At 45.1% G+C, this 20,578-nt stretch overlaps 1 protein-coding gene and 1 long non-coding RNA gene across 4 annotated transcripts in view; one reads left to right on the top strand and one right to left on the bottom strand.

Moving 5' to 3' along the window:
* The window catches only part of NDUFAF6 (NADH:ubiquinone oxidoreductase complex assembly factor 6), a 234,608-nt gene that overhangs the window by 160,293 nt on the left and 53,737 nt on the right, over positions 1-20,578 (bottom strand). The window lies entirely within an intron of this gene.
* On the top strand, positions 8,675-12,493 carry LOC141407437 (uncharacterized). The gene is made up of 2 exons (XR_012416547.1): positions 8,675-8,856; positions 10,207-12,493. It is a non-coding gene; the product is annotated as an uncharacterized lncRNA (long non-coding RNA).

Raw genomic sequence — 20,578 nt, 5'->3', positions numbered from 1 at the left:
AGGTGAGTCAGAATTTTTTTTTTTTTTTTGAGATAGAGGTTTTTTTTTTTTTTTTTTTTTTTGGCTTTTGTTGCCCAGGCTGGAGTGCAATGGCGCAATCTTGGCTCACTGCAACCTCCGCCTCCAGAATTCAAGTGATTCTCCTGCCTCAGCCTCCTGAGTAGCTGGGATTACAGGCGCAAGCCACCATACCCTGCTAATTTTTCCATTTTTAGTAGAGATGGGGTTTCACCATGTTGGCCAGGCTGGTCTCAAACTCCTGACCTCAGGGGATCCACTCGCCTCAGTCTCCCAAAGTGCTGGGATTGCAGGCATGAGCCACCGCGCCAGGCCCAGAATGTTTAAAATATATGTGAAATATACATAAAAGAATCTAGAAATACAAGGTGTCATTCTGTCATCTCCACCTGTGAGAAACCTGAAACTAGAGGCATTCCCACTGGCCCAATCCTAACACTGCAGCAGGAACCTCCAAGCTAGTCGTTGCCAAAGAGTGGGGCTCAAGAAGTAACCCAAGATGGAAGAAGCCCAATAATCCATCTGAAGTCACTCTGGTGGTTCTGAGCAGAGGCTGAGCAAAGCCACTGTTACACCAAACCACTTATAGCAGGAAGTTAGGCAACAAATATTGTTTGGGAGTATCAGCTTCATTCTATCAATTCTATTAGCTACACCTTGACTTTCATTCCTTTGGAGTCAAGGCCATCTTTACTCTAGCACTGGGGTTTCCGAGAACTCAACTGACAGCTAAGTACGCTCCAAAATTCCCTATTGCCTCTGGGCAGCATCACTGAAGGCCCAGCTGTGCGGTCAACATTTACCTTGCAGCTGTGTTCATTTCTGCTGTGATATTTTTGGATTCCAATTATGCTTATAGCTTTTGAGGCTTGATTGTTTACTCACACAGAACACTTTTTCGGATCATAGATGCAAGCTCCTCAAGGGAAGGACTTTCTGAATTATCTTTGTACTCCCAGGACTTGGCAGAGAAGCCAGTATAGAATTCAACAAAGTTGTGCTGGCTCCTGCCTCTAACCCTAGCACTTTGAGAGGCCATGGTGGGAGTATGGCTTGAGGCCAGGAGTTCGAGACAAAGGCGTGCTGCATGAAAGAATGGTAGCCAGTCTTCCTGTGTGATGCTGAGGGAACATTTTGGTGAGTTTCCCTTTTTCTAGAAATATGTTCCCATAGGTAAGAAGAAAAGGTATATACAATTTACAATCCTGCTTTTTAAAAAAGTTAATATGATACAGGCATTTTCCTGTGTTACCATAAATTCTTCCCAAGCATTTTTGGTACGTGTTTGATCAATATTCTATTGTATGAATGTGCCATGCTTTTCTAAGCCAGTCTCCTGGTGTTCAGCATTTTGATTATTTTCTGTTATTTTTAATTTTTTTTTTTTAGAGATGTCACCTAGGCTGGAGTGCAATGGCAAGATCATGGCTCACTATAACCTCGAACTCCTGGATTCAAAAGATCCTCCTGCCTCAGCCTCCTGAGCCACTGGGATTACAGCTGTGAGCCACTATGCCTGGCTATTTTCTGTTATTGACTATTATAAATAGAATCGTGACTAGCTTTTTCATTTGCATTTTGGCTTAGTTTCTTAGGATTCCCTGACCTGGAATTTCTGGGTTAAATGATATGAATAACTCTTTGCTAATTTGGTAGTTGAAAACACGTCATTTTATGGTTTGTTTTTTTTTTTTTTTTTGAGACAGAGTCTTGCTCTGTCACAGGCTGGAGTGCAGTGGCGCAATCTCGGCTCACTGCAAGCTCTACCTCCCAGGTTCAAGCAATTCCCCTGCCTCAGTCTCCCGAGTAGCTGGGACTACAGGCACGCGCCACCACACCCGGCTAATTTTTTTGTATTTTAGTAAAGATGGGTTTTCACCATGTTAGCCAGGATAGTCTTGCTCTCCTCACGTCGTGATCCGCCTGCCTTGGCCTCCCAAAGTGCTGGGATTACAGGTGTCAGCCGCTGTGCCCGGCCCATCTTAAGGTTTTAATCTGTATTTCTTTTCTTGCTAATGGTGCCAAACAGTTTTCTTTATCTTTGTTTACTAGTTGTATTTCCTCCTTTTCCAACTGTCTGTTCATGTCCTTTGTTGATTTCCTAGTAAGGTCTTAGTATTTTCCTTATCAATTTGCATGAGTTTTTTTTTTCCATTGTAAAGATCCTAAGCCTCGCTGTATTTACTGAAAACAATTTGCCTCTTTCTGTGTTCTAGATTTTATTATAATGTTTTGTTATGGATATCAATATATTCTAATTTTTCATAACTTAAGTGTTTTCCCTTGTGCTTTGTTTCCAACTTTAAAATTATTTTATTTAGAAACAGGGTCTTGCTCTGTGAACCAGGCTGGAGTGCAGTGGCACGATCGTAGCTCATTGCAGCCTTGAACTCCCCGGTTCACCTGATCCTCCCGCCTCAGCCTCTTGAGTAACTGGCAACATAGACACGCACCACCGGGCCCAGCTAATTTCCCTTCCAAATCCAATACTGTCCAGCTGCTGACCTTATGACTTTGCAAGCTGCTCTCTCTAAAGTAATCAATGACCTCCTGCTACTTTTCAAATCCAGTGGCACCACTTGACCTTTGGAGGCATGTGAAAGGGCATGCCTCTCCTCTTGCTCTCCTAGGTGGACCCTATTGGTTTTCTCTCCAGAATCATCGGTCCTTTGTCACTGTTTCTCAGTTTCCTTAGCCAGATCCTCCTCATCCTCTTATTTCCAAAGTTTCCAGGTGCTCCAGGGCTCATTCTCCTTTAATACCTATTCCCTAGGTGATTCATCTCATCTAGTCCTCTGTCTTTAAATGACAATTTGATCCTGATGCCTTTCCAATTTCTATTGCCAGCCTCCACTTGTCCTCTTAACTCCAGACTCCAACTTCTTCTGCAACATCTCCACTTGGCTATCTAACAGGTGTCCCAAACTTCACATGGTCAAAATCTTGCTCTCTCAGGTTCGTCCTCCCCACCTGAGCAAATGGCATCCTGACCTTAGACAGCCTTATTCTGAAAGGCTTGTAGTCATTTTTGACTCCTCCTTCTGTCCCACCCTAAGACAATCTATCAGCAAATCTTATCAAATATATCCAGAACCCAGTTACTTCTCCCCACTTGCATCAATATGACTCAATCCATGATTTCGCTCTCTCTCCCCTGGGCCACTGCAGCAGAATCCCAACTGGTTTACCTGCTTTTACTCTTGCCCTTTGTACCATCTGCTGCCCACATCGTAGATTTTTAATAGTAAAGTAGATCATGACATCACACCCCTGTGCAGAACCTTCCAGGAAAGTCTCTACCATCTTCTCTAAGTCTCTTCATGATCCCAGCCCACCTCTCTGACTTGGTCTCCTCCCTTGTTCACTCAGCTCCAGGCACGTTGGTTGTGTGATTCATGAACGACACCAAGCATGCTCCCGCCTCAGGGAGCTTGCACCTGTTCTTCCCTCTGGCTGGAATGCTCTTCCGCAGATGCCCACATGGCATACTGCCCCGTGTGCCAGGTTTTACCCAAATGACATTTCATAATAAAGGCCTTCCCTTACTCTGCGTTGATTTTCTTCCTAGCACTTATCACCCCTGACATATGATATATGTTTGTTTATTGCCTGTCTCTACTGACTAGATATTGTGGTAAGCAGTCTCAGAGTGGTTCCCCACGATCTGAACTTCCTGGTAATCGTGCCCTTATGTAATCCCCTCCCATTCAGCGTGGCCTGGACTTATTGGCAGTAATTCAAAATAAATAAAATATGGCAAAAGTAATGGGATGTCACTTCTGAGAATGCTTTACAAAAAGACTGACTTCTGTCTGTTTCTTTCCACCCGCAACTCCCAGCCCAATAGAGATGTCCATGTTGCAATGAGCTGACATCTCTGGCCAGTAACCAGCAGGGACCTGGGGCCTGCCAACTACCATGTGAGTGAGCTGGGGTTGAAGGTTGAATCCTCCCCTGGTTGGCCTTAAGATGACTGTAGCCCCAGCTGACATCTATTTTTTTTTTTTTTTTTTTTGAGACAGAGTCTTGCTCTGTTGCCCAGGCTAGAGTACAATGGCACAATCTCGGCTCACTGCAACCTCTGTCTCTCAGGTTCGAGCAATTCTCCTGCCTCAGCCCCCAAGTAGCTGGGATTACAGGCACATGCCACCACGCCTAGCTAATTTTTTGTATTTTTAGTAGAGACGGGGTTTTGCCATGTTGGCCAGGCTGGTCTCGAACTCCTGACCTCAAGTGATCCACCCCCTTCAGCCTCCCAAAGTGCTGGGATTACAGACGTGAGCCACCGCGACCGGCCCCAGCTGACATTTTGATTGTAGCCTTATGAGAGAACCAAAGCCAGAGGCATCCAACTAAGCCCTGCCCGGTTTCCTGACTCACAGAAACTGTAAAATAATAAATACTTGTTGTTTTAAGCCTCTGAGTTTCAGGATAATGCAACAATAGATGACTAAAGGATCTCTGTCATTATCTTTGGCACCTAGAAAAAAACCTGGCACACAGTAGGTACTCAGAAATATTTTGGAATGAATAAATTAATTTCAGGACTTTTTCTAGGAAGATGGTCAGTCTTGCTGTGGATGATGTGGTGTGCAAATGTGAGTCCTGGAACTGCTTCAGCCACTCCATGGTCATTTGTGAGGTCAGCTTGAATGCAGGGCCAACACAGACGGGCATATCCAAGAAAACAGCGAAGTTGCAAAGCCGGAGCCCCAACAAACACATCTGCCCCACCTGTAAATTGTTTTGGCTACTTGATCAAAGTTTAAGCTAGTTTGGGCTCAGTTTTTAAGAACTTGTAACTAAAAGCAGCCTATGATTACACTTTTCAAGGCATCATTCCCTTTTTCTCTCTCTCCATATGTTCTTTTTCTTTCTTTCTTCTGCCTACCTCCTTACGGTAGAGATTATAATGGTCTATCCAGTTTCCATTCCTTACATTCCTTACCAAGGGAACCTGATTTAGTTGGTGCAGTAATGGGCCTAGCTAAGAACTGCATTTCCAGCCTCCCTTGAAAATAGTTCTAAGTTCTGGCCAATGCAAGCAGAAGTTATATAGTGAGTCTCCTGGAAAGACTTCCTTAAAAGCAGCCCCACTTGGCTGGCAGACCCCTTTTTCCTTTGGCCTCTTCCTCTTTCCCGCTGCCTGAAATAGGATGGTGGGACCTAAAATGATCATTTTGTGAAACTAAAGCACATTTGAGCATGGACCACACACACTTAAGTATGGCAGAAGAAAAAGAGAGCCTGAGTGTCTAATAAGCCAAGAATCTAACCCCGAAAGCCTCACTGCTGAACTCTGTGATGAGAAGAAACCAGTCCTAATCATATTCATCGCCTTTTCTGTTATTTATTTATTTATTTATTTGGAGACACGGTCTCCCTCTGTCACCCAGGCTGGAGTGCAGTGGTGCAGTCACAGGCAGGGATTTCCCCCACACCAAGAAGAGATGCTGGGCCTGAGAAGAGGAAAGAGGCATCTCTGGCACCCATCAGTGGCAAAGACCTGTGCCATGCTTTCTGCATGTATCAGGCACTGGGTGTGCATCCCATGGTCCATCAGGGAGATGGAGTGTGATAGAGTTTAGATATCTGTCCCCTCCAAATCTCATGTTAAAATGTGAACCCCATCAATGTTGGAAGTGGGGCTTAGTGGGAGATACTGGGTCATGGGGGCAGATGATTCATGAATGGCTCGGTGCCATCCCCTTGGTGATGAGTGAGTTCTCAATCCATTAGTGCACATGAAATTTGGTTGTTTAAAGGAAGCTGGCACCTCCATCTCGCTCTCTCTTGCCATGTAACATGCCTGCTCCCCTTCGCCTTCTGCCATGAGCAAAAGCATCCTGAGCCCTCACCAGAAGCAGATGTTGGTGCCATGCTTCTCATACAGCCTGAAGAACTGTGACCCATATAAACCTCTTTTATTTATAAATTACCCAGTCTCGGGTATTTTTCTTCTTCTTCTTCCTTTCTTTTTTTTTTTTTTTGAAACAGGGTCTCTCTCTGTTGCCCAGGCTGGAGTGCAGTGGAATCATCATAGCTCACAGCAGCCTCAGCCTCTTGGTCTCAAAGTATCCTTCTGCCACAACCTCCCAAGTAGCTGGGACTACAGGCATGTGCCACCATGCCCAGCTATTTTTTAAATTTTTTGGTAGAGATGGGGTCTCCCTATGTTGCCCAGGTTGGTCTCAAACTCCTAGGCTCAAGGGGTCCTCCAACTTCAGCCTCCCAAAGTGCTGGGATTACAGGCATGAGCCACCGTGCCCTGCCCAGGTATTTCTACATAGCAATGTAAAACAGACTAATACAGGGTCCTACCGCCAGGGTTCCTATGTCACAGAAACAGCAGCACCAGGGACTGAAGGGCCCTGGAGGCCAACTAAGGCAACAGAATTTTAGCACAGCCTTGGGTGCAGGGGGAATCCCCAGGAAGAACTAAGATGACTTTCCCACAGCCCTAACAGGATGAGGGCTGAATGTGAAAATGAAGTTGAATGGTAAGATAATGAAATGGGGTATTTATTGACCTGCTGAGCTTGTACACTGAGCTTCTGAACTCCTTGAGAAGCAGGCCTCCACCTGTCTTTCCCAGCTACTGCCCTGTTCTCCCTAAATGCCCTCTGCTCTCTGGCTCTTGTCTTTCAGCCCCAGATTTCTGGCTCCCTAGACCTGCTGTCACAGGTATTTGCCAACCTTCACAATTTCCCACCTGGTTCTTTGGACTTTGAGTTTCCTGAAGTTGGCTCTGCAGGCAGCTTGGGTTTTGGAATCCCCTATTACCTAGTTAGATGTTTGGCTATGGCCTTTGTTCCAACCCGTCTCCAGCTGAGTCAGAAAGAAGGGACACAAGCACAGAAAGCTCTTTTCTCTTTGCTTCCTGACATAACTGTATTCATCCTTCAAGTCCTTGTTCATATGTTATCTCCTGGGATCATTTCCTGACCTCCTTAGGTAGGGTTCCTTTTCTGGGTTTCCATAGCATTTTACTTATACGTCTGTCCCCTCACAGTGCATTCTTTCTATGTTTACATGGTGGTCTGTCCACCTTGACAATGAGCACCTTGGGGGCAGGACCCCTGCTTCATTCACTTAGCACAATGTCAGCTACAGAGTAAGTCCTCAAAACTGCTTGTTAAATGCCATTTTTCATGCAGTCTCCACACTGTCATGTACTCTTCTTTTTCTAGCCTTCTTTTTATCTGTATCAGTAAGACATGCCTTTGGCTACAGGTAATAGAGAAACTGACCGCAGTGATTCAATAGTTAGAGATTTTTTTTTTTTCCTCACATGAAAAGGAGTTTGAGCCAGGTGCAGTGGCTCACGCCTGTCTGTAATCCCAGCACTTTGTGAGGCCAAGGCAGGTGGCTCACTTGAGGTCAGGAGTTCCAGACCAGTCTGGCCAACTTGGCGAAACCCCGTCTCTACTAAAAATACAAAAATTAGATGGGCGTGGTGGCAGGTGTCTGTAATCCCAGCTACTCAGGAGGCTGAGGCAGGAGAATTGCTTGAACCCAGGAAGCAGAGGTTGCAGTGAGCTGAGATCATGCCACTGCACTCCAGCCTGGGCAACACAGCAAGACTCCATCTCCAAAAAGAAAAAAAAGGGAGTTTGAAGGCCAGGTGCAGTGGCTAATGCTGTAATATCAGCACTTTGGGAGGCCAAGGTGGGAGGATCACTTGTGTCCAGGAGTTGGAGGCTGCAGTGAGCTATGATTGCACCACTGTACTCAAGCCTGAGCAACAGAGTGAGACACTGTCTCAAAAAAAAAAAAAAAAGGCCGGGCGCGGTGGCTCAAGCCTGTAATCCCAGCACTTTGGGAGGCCGAGACGGGCGGATCACGAGGTCAGGAGATCGAGACCATCCTGGCTAACACGGTGAAACCCCGTCTCTACTAAAAAATACAAAAAACTAGCCGGGTGAGGTGGCGGGTGCCTGTAGTCCCAGTTACTTGGGAGGCTGAGGCAGGAGAATGGCGTGAATCCAAGAGGAGGAGCTTGCAGTGAGCTGAGATCCGGCCACTGCACTCCAGCCTGGGTGACAGAGCGAGGCTCCGTCTCAAAAAAAAAGAAGTCTGGGCTAGGTGTGGTGGCTCATGCCTGTAATCCCAGCACTTTGGGAGGTCAAGACAGGCGAATCACTTGAGGCCAGGAGTTTGAGACCAGCCTGGCCAACATGGCAAAACCCCATCTCTACTAAAAATACAAAAGTTAGTCAGGCATGGTGGCACATGACTGTAATCCCAGCTACTTCGGAGGAGGCACAAGAATTGCTTGAACCCCGGAGGCAGAGGTTGCAGTGAGCCAAGATCTTGCCACTGCATTCCAGGCTTGGCTACAGAGCAAGACTCTTTCTCAAAAAAAAAAAAAAAAAAAAAAAAAAAAAAAAAGCAGTCTGGAGGTAAGGAACCTAGGACTATCAGAGACTCAGCCTCCTCCTGTCTTTCTATACTGTCCATTTTAATGTGCTGGACATAAGGTGGCTGCTGTGCCTCTGAGCACTGCGTATTTGTTCTGGGCAGGAAGAAGCAGAAAGGGTGAAGAGCCAACTCTATCCCTTTTCATCAGGAAAGCACAGTTGTCCTAGAAGACTTTTGCTGACATCTCATTGGCCAGAACTATGTCACATGGCCAACCCTAGCTGGAAGGGAAGCTGAGAAGGGGAAGGCAAGGGACAAAGTGGAGAAGTGTTGGTGTGAATGAGAAAATTCTTGGGCCTCACTCCAGACCTACTGAATCAGAAATGCTGGGGACGGGCGCCCGCAATCTGTGATACAACAAGCTCTCCAGGGGATTTTGATGCAGCTGACATTGGAGAATCATAGCGAAATATGAAGGTCAGTATTATGGTAGGAAAAAATCCTGGACTAGAATTCAAATCAATTTCTTGGTACAAGTTTTGTTACTGGCTAGCCAAGAGACCTTAGTTTCCTGTCTATAAAATGGGAGTAATAATGGTTGCTCTAGGCTGGGTGCAGTGGCTCATGCCTGTAATCCCAGCACTTTGGGAGGCCGAGGCGGGTGGATCACAAGGTCAGAAGTTGGAGACCAGCCTGGCCAATGTGGTGAAACCCTGTCTCTACTAAGAACTACAAAAAAATTAGCCAGGTGTATTGGTACGCGCCTGTAGTCCCAGCTACCGGGGAGGCTGAGGCAGGAAAATCGCTGGAACCCGGGAGGCAGAGGTTGCAGTGAGCCTAGATCGTGGCACTGCACTCCAGCCTAGGCAACTGAGCGAGACTGTCTCAAACGAAAAAGAAACAACAATAATGGTTGTTCTGACTTCATTCTCTGAATTGTTGTGAGGACCAGTTTAAACGACGCAGATGAAAACATGTTAAAACTATAAGTCATTAGACAATTGTACTGATTTTAAAATGGTGAAAGTTCTTACTGAATGAATGAAAGGTTGGAGGAGTTTTGTATGAGGTAGGCCTAGAGCTCAAAGACAAAAATGAAATGTGAGAGAGTGTAGTGGTGAATTTTATGTGTCAGTGAAGAACACTGATGAATAAGAGAAAAAATTTTCTAATTGGGACTGAGTGGTTTATTTTGCTTCTCTGTATTGTTGGTCAAAATTCCAAAAGAATGATAGTCTCTTGACACTGTTTCTGTGTTCAGAGATGATTGCATATAATTAATAAAAGGCCAAAAATGTCTATATGCTGGCCTTTTAGAGTTTTGGTCTCTCACAAGACATTTTCTTGGGTAATAATGATAGAGCAATCTTGCAATGGCCTTGTCACAGTTTATGTAGCTGACGTGTTGGGCAGAGTGCAAATGCCTGGGAAAAGCAAAGCTACTCGTAAAAGGTACAACGGGTTTGTTCGAAAAGTTACAACAGACAGGGACAAAAATAGAAATTGAAACCACAGACGTTCAGAATACACTGTTATCAAAAACAAATGTTTGCAGCAGCTCCAGTGGTTGCTGCTACAGGTGGTTTCCATGAGAGGAAAGAGGACATTGACATACATGGTTTCAAAACAAACACTTTGGAGGATAATGAAATGGAGCATTTAGCAGAAAGGGAGGTAAGAAGATGTGAAACAAATGAAAGGGATTTAGCATTCTGCCATCTGGAATAAAAATACTGAGATGTCATTGTCTGTGCACCAAGCAAGGCATCCATCCTTTACTGTATTAAAACTGCTCACTCAATTCCTTGTTCATTCGTTCCACAACAGCCACCCATATAACAGACATGGAGCAGTTTCCACCGGATGAACTTAGACAAGTCATCAGCTGCTAACGAGGCACCAGGGAAGGCCCAGTCATATCTACATTTGCCTTCAGATAACCTTTATGGGTTTGGAAATTGCCATGATGAAAATAGCAGAGTCGTACTGAGGTTGGGAGTTTGACCTGTCTATTCAGGTGAAAACCACAATGTCAAGAAGGAAACGTTGGCAGCTGTGTGAAAACACCAAAACCAGTGAGTTGCACATCTTCAATGGATGAATTATACAGCATGTGAATTTTATCTCTATAAAGCTGCTACCAAAAAAAAAAAAAAAAGGAAGTGTTTTTAAGGCAAAGATCTGGTGACACAGAGGCTGTGCAGGAGCTAAGAGACTTTGTTTGTATATGTATCGGTTAAGTTTGTCTGCACAAAATGTGAAGCCAAGGTTTACTCATTGATTGATCTGTTTACATCTGGACTCTGACATGCAAGTGCTGTGATAAGACAGTTTGTAGAAGTAAAATCACAAAACCACGTGCTCCTTAGTGCTAGGGACAGAGAATATAATCTGCACATGAAAAGCTGAAGAGATGTCAACATCCGAAACTGGTGGGGACCCAAAGCCAAGGTCAGTTCATACAAACAGGCCAGGCTAGACATGGTGGCTCATGCCTATAATCCCAGCACTTTGGGAGGTCAAGGTGAGAGAATTACTTGGGCCCAGGAAGTCGAAACCAGCCTGAGCAACATAGTAAGATCTCATCTCTACAAAAAATTAAAAAATAAAAATAATAGCCTGGCGCGATGGTATGCACCTGCAGTCCCAACTGCTCAGGAGGCTGAGGTGAGAGGATCACTTGAGCCCAGGAGGTCGAGGCTGCAGTGAGCCATGAATGTGCCACTGCACTCCAGCCTAGGAAACAGAGCAAGACTCTATCTCTAAAACAAACAAACAAACAAACAAACAACAACAAAAATTGGCCAATGCTAAGTCAGGGATTCAAAATATTCAACCACCTTTGGAACTGGACTTCCTAAGGGTGTTTTAGTTGTCAATCAGGCAAATGGAGTCTTATCTGTTTGTCCTCTTCCCCTTCCAAGAACCCACTGATCTCCTTCCTCCTCTTCAAGTCTTGAGTACCTAGTATGTAGGTAGCCAGGACAGCTGTAATTTGATAAGTGAATACGTTTCCTCCTTTACATCCTGGGAGATTGTTATGGTTATTGCTGCTCTCAAAGACAGGAATTGAAATGCAGCTTGGTTGGACTGAAGAGTCTTGGAGTAAGGATTCCTGAGGTCAAGTGCCGGCCCCATCATTCACAGGTTATGTGACCTGAGTAAGTCATTGGATACCTCTTGATCCCATCCCTTCTCAGTTACTCAGGCTTTGCTACCGTGATCACCCCCTCTTGCCAGCAGCCAGTTTCAGCTTCTCTGCCATACCGTTCTTACCAGCAATACCAGTAGTTGTAATTCCCAGAGTAAAAGCCCAAAGTAAAGACAAAACCTCCCTGCCTTCCCATTCACATCTAGTTCCACTTTGATCTTTTGCTTTCCTTAACAACAAAGTTTCTAAGGAAAGAATTGCTAAGTGTTATGGACTGAATTGTGCACCTTGCAAATTCATATGTTGAAGCCCTAATCCTTTGCACTTCAGAATGTGACTATATATGGCTGGGCGCGGTGGCTCACGCCTGTAATCCCAGTACTTTGGGAGGCTGAGTCTGTTGGATCACCTGAGGTCAGGAGTTTGAGGCCAGCCTGGTCAACACAGTGAAACCCATCTCTACCAAAAATACAAAAATTAGCTGGACATGGTGGCATGTGCCTGTAATCCCAGGTACTCGGGAGACTGAGGCAGGAGAATTGCTTGAACCCAGGAGGTGGAGGTTGCAGTGAGCTGAGATCGTGCCACTGCACTCTAGCTTGGGCGACAGAGGAAGACTCCATCTCAAAAAAAAAAGAATGTGACTATATATGGAGATAGGGCTTTGAAAGAAGTGATCAAGAGGTCATCAGGGTGGCCCCTAATCCAGTATGACTAGTGTCGTTACAAGAAGAGGAGATTAGGACGCAGACAACACAGGCAGAGCATGTGGGGACACAGGGAAAAGACAGCCATCCACAAGCCAAGGAGAGAGGCCTCAGCAGAAACCAGCCCTGACAACACCTTGATCTTGGACTTCCAGCCTCCAGAGCTATCAAGAAAATACCTTTCTGTTCTGTAAGCTGCCCAATCTGCAGTTCTTAGTTATGGCAGCTCCAGAAGTAAATGCATTTAGACCTTCTATGTCTGCTTCCTCACCTCCAGTCTCTCTTTCTTGTGATTTTCCTCCATCTTTTTAACCCACTCCAGTCAGGACTCCATGGCCACCAACACTCCTCACAAATTCCCTGTGCCAAAGTCACCACTGACCACCATCTGTTGTGCTGGACCCCTGCTGACTCCAGTAGGGCTAGCACCATGTCAGAGAGGCTGAAGAAGAGACCTGGAGACAATGAACGAGACGTAGGGTTTGTTGGGTGGATTTACAAACAGGGATGGTCCAATGGCAGTGAGCTGGACAGAAGCACCACCACCATTTGTAAAAAGCATGCAGTTTGTATGGCATTTCCACTTAGCAACCTCCACCTAGCAACCTTCATTTAATCCCAAACAAAGAGCCTCTTTCCCCTGTACAACCCTCATTCCAAGAGGTGGCCCGGGGGTTCAGATGTCCTTCATGAATAATGAGTGAATTTCTGGGTTGGCCACTTCCACATTCCTCAGCTTGTAACTCCAAACACACATCTTCTTAGACTACAAGGTCATTCTCAGGGTATGTGTAAGTGAAGTTATTGCTATCAGTACATCTGCTGTAGACCATCTTGCTGGATCTAGAAGCCATCTCGCTGTTCTCATCGTATCTGGCTTCTCTGCAGTTGGTCATACTTTCCTTCCAAAGACAGTTTCAGTACTTGGATCAGGCCACCATGCTGTCTTATTTTCAGTCACCCCATTGGCTGTCCCTTCTCACTCCTCTTGGCTGGATATCCCTTATCTTCTTTCTTCTAAATGTCAGAGCCCTGGGCCCAGCTTTCAGCCCTTTCCTCTGTCCATAATCTCTCCCTAGCTCCTTCCATCTTGTTCTATGGCTATAAATATTAAAGCTGATAAGTTACACATTTACATCACCACTCCCACCTCCTCTTTGAGCTCCAGACCCAAATATTCAATTGCCCTGGAACTTCCACCTGGATATAAAAAGCATTTCAAGCTCAATGTGTCTCCCTCATCCTTTCTTTGTTTCTCCCCATTTTTTATTTTTAGAGATAGAATCTCACTTTGTCATCCAGGCTGGAGTGCAGTGGCATGATTTTAGCTCACTGCAACCCCCGCCTCCCAGGTTCAAGTTATTCTCTTCCTCAGCCTCCCGTGTAGCTGGGATTACAGGTACCTGCCACCACGCCAAGGTAATTTTTGTATTTTTTAGTAGAGACGGGGTTTCACCACATTGGCCAGGCCGGACTGGAACTCCTGACCTCAAGTGATCTGCCCACCTCGGCCTAACAAAGTGCTGGGATTACAGGCATGAGCCCCTGTGCCTGGCACCCATTCCCTTTAATAGCATCATTGTTCACCGTGTGTTATCAGAACCCCAAGCACCATCCTTGATTCTCTTTCTCTCACACTTCACATCAGTTCACTAAGCAGCCTTATTGTCTCTATCTTCAAAATAAATCTTCATCTCAGTCATTCATTTACCTCCTCCTCCACTGCTGCCATCCTGGTCCTAACCCCACCCTCCCTCCTCTGAATTACTGCATCTTATTTCCCTGCCTTCCATCTTACCCACTACATGAGTTTTCTGCACAGGTATTCTTTTGAAAGTATTGAATCCTCTCATTTCCCATCACATTTTGAATGAAATCTAGACTTTTCATTCTGGTTTGCAAGTTCCCTCCTGACCCAGACCCTGCCCACCTCTCTGATCTGGTCTCCTTCTCCAGTTTCTTTCCCTCACTGCTGCACTCCGGCCACACTGCTGGTCCTCTAAGCACCCCTGTGGTGTGGTGGGACCTTCACACTCACTGTTCCTTCTGTTACCAGTCACTGATTAGAGCTTCACAGAGCTTGCTTGCCCCTTTCATCATGAAGGGCTTGGCTCAGAACTCACCTTACGGAGAGGCCGTCCTTGACCCCCCCCCCAGCTCATATAACACTTGCCCAAACATTGGAGAACCCAGCACACTCAGGTTACTCTTATGACCTTTTAATAAGCTCTTACTATAGTGCCAAGCATTGTATTAAGTGCTTACATGCATTATCTCATCAACCTCGGAACCACTGAAGGAGGCATTCTAATAATCCCCATTTTATGCATCAGGAAATGGAGGCTAAGAGAGGTCAAGTCCAAAGTCATTCAGCTTGCACTAAGGTCTGATTCTAGAATGAGGGCTCTTAAACCATTAGATTCAGCTGATTCAGCTGCTTCTCACTTTAAATTCTATTCTGAGTTATGGATTATATGGCTTCCAGGAGTTTAATTTACAGGATTGATTGGTTTCTATTGCACTTGTGTTTGAGCAGGTAAAATAACCCAGGTGTATCAGTGTGTGCTGGGGAGGGACTTCTTTTCCAAACTATGGTTTTAAACATTCACATAATATAAAATGCAGGTTAGGTAGGCACAAATTCAAGCATAGGTCAAGACCACCTCTCTGGTTTGTGCTTATAGACTTATTAAAGAAGATGAAGATACTTTGCTGTTAATTTTATGGTTTGAGGGGGCTCAAGCACTCAGAAGTTATTAAAGCTTTTAAGCATTTTTCCTCTTATTTTCTTTTAAAATCCTATTTCCTTTTAATCTATTTGGGGTTCAAAAAAGGGAAATAGATAAATAAATACCATCCTCTTTCCACATGGTGATTAGAGAGAAAATCCTTCATATGAGAAGCACTATAGTTTGAACGTGTTCCCCAAAGTTCATGTGTTAGAAACTAAATCCCCAGTGTAACAGTGTTGAGAGGTGGACCTTTAAGAGATGCCTCGGCCGGGCGCGGTGGCTCAAGCCTGTAATCCCAGCACTTTGGGAGGCCGAGACGGGCGGATCACGAGGTCAGGAGATCGAGACCATCCTGGCTGACACAGTGAAACCCCGTCTCTACTAAAAAATACAAAAAAACTAGCCGGGCGAGGTGGCGGGCGCCTGTAGTCCCAGCTACTCGGGAGGCTGAGGCAGGAGAATGGCGTGAACCCGGGAGGCGGAGCTTGCAGTGAGCCAAGATCACGCCACTGCACTCCAGCCTGGGCGGCAGAGTGAGACTCTGTCTCAAAAAAAAAAAAAAAAAAAAGAGATGCCTCATAAATGGATTAATGTTGTTATCCCAGGAGTGGATTAGTTATCACAGGAGTGGATGCCTGATAAAAAGCATGAGTTTGACCCCCTTCCTCTCATGTGTGTGCACACGCTTTCTTGCGTTTCTGTAGGTCTGTCGACCTTGGATTTGCCAGACTCCACCACTGTAAGAAATAAATCTCTGTTCTTTATGAGTTACCCATTCTCAGGTATTCTGTTACAGCAACACAAAAAGAAATAGGACAAGAAGGGTCTATGTGCTGGTAAGAACACACACTTACCAAAGACCTACATGTGCCAGGCACCTTTCTGCCTTTATTGTCTCTCTGAGCTGGTATTATTGTCCCTCTTTTACATGTGAGGAAACTGAGGCACTTAGAAGATAAGCAACTGTCCCCATTCCAGAGCAGGAACTCCATAATTATCTGTCCCTTCCTTCCTTACCAGACAGCACAGAGTGTATTTATCTCCAGCATGCAACAGAATTGATTACCTGAGGCCCATTCTGTGAGACCTGTTCTCAGGGCTCTACAATTTAGTTTCACGTTATAATAATAAAAAACACAAAAAGTGACTTCTCAGAGATCTGTGGGCCTTTCTGGAAGTGTTGTAAAAACCCAAAAGACAGCAAAGGAATTCAAAGTTCTACGGCTCTTCAGCTTGTAAACCTATGGGTCTGGTCAGGTCCCCATGAGATACCAGGTCATGCCAAATCCTCAGTTACACTGTGTAGCACTGCTGAGAACCGCACTGCTCTTAGGCACAGCAAGGACTCTTCTATCTCGGGCCTTTGTACTTGCTCTTTCTGCTCCTGGACCACTCTTCTATGCCCTTTGGTTCTCAATGCTCAAATGCCATCTCCTCAGAGAGGCCCTCCTGACTTACCCACCAATTTCTCTCTAAGCCTTTACCCAGCTTATCTTTCTTCACAGCACACACTAAATTACATATTTACTTGTTTATTGTTGTATCTCCTCTACTAGATGGAAGGTTCTTGAGGGCCAAGACTTTATCTGTTTTGTTTACTGCTGTATGCCTGGTGCCTGACATAGAATAAGTGCTCATTAAATAATTGTTGAATAGGCCGGGTGTGGTGGCTTATGCCTGTAATCCCAGCACTTTGGGAGGCTGAGGCGGGCAGATCTTGAGGTCAAGAAATCGAGACCATCCTGGCCAACACGGTGAAACCGTCTCTACTAAAAATACAAAAATTAGCTGGGTGAGCTGGCACACGCTTGTAGTCTCAGCTACTCAGGAGGCTGAGGCAGAAGACTCTCTTGAACCTGGGAGGCAGAGGTTGCAGTGAGTGAAGATCATGCCACTGCACTCCAGCCTGGTGACAGAGCAAGACTCCATCTCAAAAAAAACACAAAAAACAAAAAACAAAAACACACAAATTCATGTTGCAAAATGTAATGGATATTTAAGAGAAATAAATGCCTACTCCTATCAAAGAGGAATAAAGCAGGAAAAGAGGCCCCAAAAGGGTACTACAGAAATCAAAAACCTTGCCTCAGATGATCAAAACGTTTAGGCTGGCTTTGCCAAAGCCATGAGAAACATGGACATTTAAAAGCACAAATTCATCTTGCAAAATGAAATGGGTATTTAAGGTAGTTCATTCATGCAAAAAGAAAAAAAAAAGAATCCAATCAACGAGTTTTCCTTAAATAGGTAGATTAGGTAGATTACTTAGGCAGTGTGTGGCTTATGTAAGTAGTAACCATATCATCTGCATCCTTTTGAGAAGAGCAGAAAGGCACTTGTACTCAAGCTGTCATCCTAACAAAGCAATTCATGGTTACAGACCCACCTCGAGTTGCCTCTGGCATATGTGGACTGTTGGGCAGTGCCCAGAAGTAGCACTGTGAAGAAGTCGCTTTGGCAGCAGGAGTTACAAAGTCCTTTGCTCACACACTTCAACTAATGTCTAACAACCGCCCCAAGACCGAGTCACATCTGCCCCACACAGTGCCTCTTCAAGCTTCAGGGCTCCTTGGAGCTAGGGTGGTGTATGAAGGGCCATTCTGTATCACGTCTCTAGGCCATATCCATTAAGGGATGACCTTGCTTTCTGCTTGAAGGTGTTTTGTTTTGTTTGAGACAGTTTCACTCTTGTTGCCCAGGCTAGAGTGCAATGGTGCGATCTCAGCTCACTGCAACCTCCGCCTCCCTGGTTCAAGCGGTTCTCCTGCCTCAGCCTCCCGAGTAGCTGGGATTACAGGCATGCACTATCATGCCTAGCTAATTTTGTATTTTCAGTAGAGATGGGGTTTCTCCATGTTGGTCAGGCTGGTCTTGAACTCCCGACCTCAGGTGATCCGCCCGCCTTGGCCTCCCAAAGTGCTGGGATTACAGGCGTGAGCCATTGTGCCCAGCCTCTGCTCTAAGTTCTAAATAATTCGGTTATCTATACATTCAGCCAGAAACTAAGAAGCCTTGAAAGGACTTTCCAGAAACTGGAGAAAATATCCTAGGCCTGGAGTGATCGTTAGTCACAATCCAGGGCAGGCTACCCCAGTTCTTGGGGACTCCTCCCTAGCACTGGTTACTGAATGAAGAGGGCCCTCCTCCTTTTTCCTTTCTGCTGCCTCAGCCAGCACACAGATCCTTTTTAAGGATTTTATTTCAAATCACCATGTGGAAATAGGGTTAAACAAACAGACAAACATACAAAAGTCACAAAGGTTGCAGGGTCTTGAAAAGCTCTTACACTTATTGCCCTGGAACAATTCTTGACTCCTTTCTGAGATGGTAACTGGCAGCCCAGTTAAATGTCTGTTTTCTGTTTTTACTTCAGAAAGCAGAAATCACAGAATCTCTTGCTTCCTTGTTCCAGGCTTTCTGGAGACCCAGACAGACCCTTTCTTCCCTTAAGACAGCAGATGTCACTGGAATGCTAAGTGATTGTTTATCTAAAATGCAATTTTAAAAATTTCTTGTCTTTCCCTGACACTTGGCAACATGCTGTGTCCATAGTAGAAGCCCAGCGGATCCTACCTATTGATGGGTAGTTAGAAAAAGACCTAAGTGGACTTCACTTTGAGATTCTCCTCAGTACAGACTGAACAACTTGTTGCTTTGTTCTGAGGCTGCCCCAAGTAGCCATCCTACAAGTTGGTAAGAAACAACATTCTTTAGCAGCCTCGATGCCACTCGCAGGGTGATGGCCACAGCCTGCTTTCATAAGCAGGAGGCAGAGGCATTAGTTGCATTGTATCTGTTTGTTGGTGTGAATGTGGTCCTGCACTGTGAGTCTTCAAAACAAAACTTGAGGTTGAATCCCTTTTGTTAGGGTAGATAAGGGAGTGTATTGAGCTCCATGGAAAACAGACAGGAGGACTCTGACAGATGGGGAAAGGGTCACCCCCACAGCAGGGGGTCAGCCTGGAAGTGGGTACTATAGCAACACGCTAAGAATTATTCTGTGAATTAAGGGATGGTTGGATTCACTGGATCTGCCCAGGCGGGGAACCTGGCTGGGTCTTTGTCAGTGAACAGATGAAAAGCTTGCTTGCATTTGTGTAAGTTGACAGTTTGGTTGTGTTCAGACAGCTCTACGCTATGGAGATGACATTACTCCTGAGTTTTACTGCATGCATTTATGTAAATCAGTGGCATACCAGGGAGGGTGACAGCAGGAGTGATCTGCCCCAGCTACCGGCAGTACACAGTAAATTTGTGTGTCTGCAAAGAATTTTAAAATAAAATTGACTAAAAGTCAGTTTGCTTTTTATTATTATGCTCCAACAGTTCCAAACAATGTGGTAAAATACTCCTCCCTCCTAGGGACAGACTTTACCTATGCTGCCCCGAGGCACTCCCTCCTTGGTGCACCACTGGGATAAACAAGCACCAGGTGGGAAGAGTATAAATCAGCAAGAGAGTAAACAGAAAGCAAGTGACTCCTGAGATAAGATGTTTTCATCACAAACACTCTATTTGGTAGAGCTTAGAGTCATTGATCTGTGATGGGCATTTCTGTTAGCTTTGTGTTTCGGTTATCTATTGCTGCTTTAAAAACTACCCCAACATTTAGTGCCTTAAAACAATGATCATTTACTTGTTCACAATGCTGTCATTTTGCAGTGCTCCGTGGGGATGGCTTATCTCTGTTACATATGGTGTCTGCTGGAGCTGGAACTTCCTAAGGGCTTTTCCACTCATGTGTCTCATAGCTCAGCTGGGATGAGCTGAAGAGCTAGAGCTGGCCAGGCATCTTTCTTTTCACATGGCCTTTCCCTGTGGCTAGCAGGGTGGTCTCTCCTTATGAGTGGCTGGCATTTTCCAGAGTACAAAGCAGAAGCTATCGGGTTTGCTTAAATGCTTTTGCTTAATGCCGAGGCTTGGAAGTCTTAGAACATTCTTTCTGCCACATTCTATTGGTCAGAGCAATCACAGGGTCAGCCCAGATTCAAAGGGAAGAAAAATACACCCACTTCATGATGGAGATACTGTTGTGGTCATCTCTGGAAAAATGATCTACTTCATATTGTTTTCTTCTATCATAACAAGATCGTATGATTTCACATGTTGCTTTAACCATGATAAACCTTGTCAAACTGGAAAAAGGTAGGCCTTTTTCTTTTTAAAAATCAGCCCCTTGTAATTGTCATACCTTGATTCTGAATGTGGAGATGGCCTCTTCAATGGATTCCTAGGGAGAAACAAGAGATCATAGGGCTCCTACCTCAGCATTTGGGAGAAAATATTAGAATGAGCCTGATTTGCAAAAACCTAAAGTCCAAAGCATGTTCAAGTCTGTGAGACTATCTAGATCACAGTTTTAGCTCTTTCTCCCAAGACAAGGTCCAATGACCATCATATTTCGATCATTACTCCTTGGTGTCTGACAATTCTCTGCACTGCAATTTACATCCTTTAAAACCAGTACTGTTGGAAATGGACTGACTATGTTGTGAGGGTCAGAATATGAGTGTCTTTCAGATACTGTAATGTGACAGGAATCCCTCGAGGGTTGCTATACAGTTCACCCCGGGTCACAGAACTACATCCCGGTCCAAACAGTATCCACA

This window comes from Macaca fascicularis, chromosome 8, assembly GCF_037993035.2.
Source record: "Macaca fascicularis isolate 582-1 chromosome 8, T2T-MFA8v1.1".
Taxonomy (NCBI): Eukaryota; Metazoa; Chordata; class Mammalia; order Primates; family Cercopithecidae; genus Macaca; species Macaca fascicularis.
This window is presented reverse-complemented; position numbering and strand designations above follow the sequence as displayed.